Genomic DNA, 2,549 nt, shown 5'->3' with positions numbered 1-2,549 from the left:
TGACATTAAGCACGGGGTCCCTCCAGACACCGCCCTTGCTGGCATCTGCAAAGATGGTGTCATGCGCTCGGCGCCCTCCCTCCCCCTCAGGCCGGGGAAGCAGGTGTGGGGACTGTGGGGGGCGGGTGGCCTCTCCCCTCGCCCCCGCTCCCGGCTGCACCTCCTGCCCTGAGGTGCCCTCGCCCCGCCCTGGGAGATGAAAGGATCACCTGTCCGTTCTCTTTTTTTCTTTTCTTTTTGGCACCAACACCCTCCTTAATGCCATGAGAAACGGGTGACCTTCACTCCGGTCTCCATGACAACAAGACGGTGTATGTTTAATTAGCGCGGCTTATTTTAAGGCCCATTTTCCTTCATTTTCGGGCCGTGCGCGCTGTGATCACTGCAGGCGTGTTTACGAGCCGCGCGGCGCAGCCGAAGTGTGCCAACAGCCCCAGCCAGGCAGATGGTGACCCCTGATTCAACCTGCCCCTCATTCAATTATTCAGCTGTATTTAATTTCCTCCGGTGGCGCTGCCGGGCGCCCTCCGGCCGCGAGGTGGCGCGAGAGACCACCCTTAGGGCCTCATCTCCAGGGAAAGCGGGGACAGGGGACCCCGCCCCAGCCTGGCCGGGCGGTGCAGGGGTTCCTGGCTCTCAGCTTTGGACGGGGCTCCGCCCAGGGCAGAGGACGAGGAGGGGGAGGCCCTCGGGTCCCACCATGGGGATGAGGCCCCGCGTCTGTCATCTCCGTTCAAAGACCTTCCAGGCGCAACATCCTCCCGTGTGCTGGGGGTTGCGGGGTAGAGCCGGTGGGTGTTCTAACCGGGAAATGTGTTCATTCTGAGTCTCTGCTACTTCCTTTCCCGCCGCCCACCCCCCGGGGCAGGAGGGGCAGCCGGGACTGGGCTCTTTCCCGGTCCGGGTCCTGCCCAGAGGGACGAGGTGGGTCACTAACCTTTTCAAAGACCAGAACCCAAAGCCCGCAGGAGCCCACAGGCCGGTCCAGGAACCTGTGGAAGACAAAACCTCTGGTTGGGCTATAGCCAGCCCCTCCCTCCCCATCCCACCTGCCCCTCCCCTCCCCCACGGGCCCCTCCCCTAAGTCCTCACCTGAAGGGCTGCCCGCTCCCTGTGTGTGGCTCAGAGCACATCCAGGCCTCCATTCCTACCTCCCTCAGCTGAACAGTTCAGACCTTTAACTCTGGATGGGGGGGTTGTTTTTGTGTTTTGTTAATCCTCACCCAAGGGTATTTTTTCTTTTTGAGAGAGAGAGAGAGAGAGAGAGTGTGAAAGGGAGGGAGGGAGAGACAGAGGGAGAGACAGAGGGAGATAGAAAAACATTGATGTGAGAGAGACACAGTGATTAATTGTCTCCCACACATGCCCTGACATGGGCTGCGACTTGAGCCTGCAGCCAAGGAACATGCCCTGGACCGGAATCGAACCCTCCATCAGTCCTGGGGCCAGTGCTCTAACCACCGAGAAAACAGGCGAACTGGTTCGTGGTGTTTTGATACAGTGAGACGAGCCTGCAGCATAGCTCGCGTATGTTTGCCCCTCAGAGGAGCTCACTTAGAAAGCAGACCTCGTCCTTGCCCTGCATTGGGTCAGACCTCCAGTAAGAGAAGCAAAGCAGCCATGGCCAGCCCAGACCAGGGGGTCCCCTCAGGACACGCTGGGGCCCAGCCTGCTGCCTCAGACCCTGCCCCGGGCTCCAAGGGGCGGTTTCCATAAATACCAGGGGTACTGGCTAATAGTGCGGATTTTGTAATCAAAGAAAACATGATAATTTCAAGAGAAACATCAAAAGTGCTTTATTTAAAGTAATGTCCGTCGCTAGCTACACATTTCCCCCATCTTTCAGGTAACTTGTGGGTACCGTCCCAATAGAACTTTTCTTGTTTTGAGGCAGACCATTCAGAGACCTGATTTCCCACGTCTTCGCACGTTGTGAAGTGCTGCTCAGAAAGTGCGTGTGCCGTCGATCGGAACAAGTGGTCATCTGAGGGAGCGAGGTCTGGTGAATAGGGTGCTTCCCAGGCAAGATCTCTTAACGTGTCTTAACTGGTTTTGAAGCGTGTGATGGTGCATCATCATGAAGCAAAATTACTTTGCCGTGTCTTCTGGAACATTCTGGTTGTTTCACGATCAAAGCGTGGTTCAAATTGATTGTTTGTTGTTGGTAGTGATCAGCATTAATGGTTTCACCTGGTTTTTGAAGCTCGTAATACACTACACCTTCCAGATCCCACCAAAAGCAGAGCATTGTCTTCTTTCTGAAGTGATTTGGCCTTGCAGTTGATGTTGATGGTTGACCTGGATCAACCCATGATTTTGTGCATTTGGGATTCTCAAAATAAATCCACTTTTCATCGTCAGTCACAATTCGATGCAAAAAAGACTTTTTTTCGTGCCTTTGAAGCAACATTTTACTGATGACTTTTCGCTTTTCTATTTGTCTTTCATTCAGTTGATGTGGCACCCCTTTTCCTTCCTTTGAAATCTTTCCCATTGCTTGTAAACGATTGGAAATTGTTTGCTGAGCAACACTAATCTTTCTGCAAGTG

At 54.3% G+C, this 2,549-nt stretch overlaps 1 long non-coding RNA gene across 1 annotated transcript in view; it reads right to left on the bottom strand.

Moving 5' to 3' along the window:
• The window catches only part of LOC107184255, a 20,703-nt gene extending 18,566 nt beyond the window's left edge, over window positions 1-2,137 (bottom strand). The window contains exon 1 of the long non-coding RNA XR_001515081.1: window positions 2,038-2,137. This is a non-coding gene — a long non-coding RNA (uncharacterized LOC107184255). The remainder of the gene's footprint in view (window positions 1-2,037) is intronic.
• Between the last annotated feature and the right edge of the window lie 412 nt (window positions 2,138-2,549).

This window comes from Myotis davidii, unplaced genomic scaffold, assembly GCF_000327345.1.
Source record: "Myotis davidii unplaced genomic scaffold, ASM32734v1 scaffold1745, whole genome shotgun sequence".
NCBI lineage: Eukaryota > Metazoa > Chordata > Mammalia > Chiroptera > Vespertilionidae > Myotis > Myotis davidii.
Note: the sequence above shows the minus strand (reverse complement) of the source record. Positions and strands in the feature narration are given on the sequence as shown.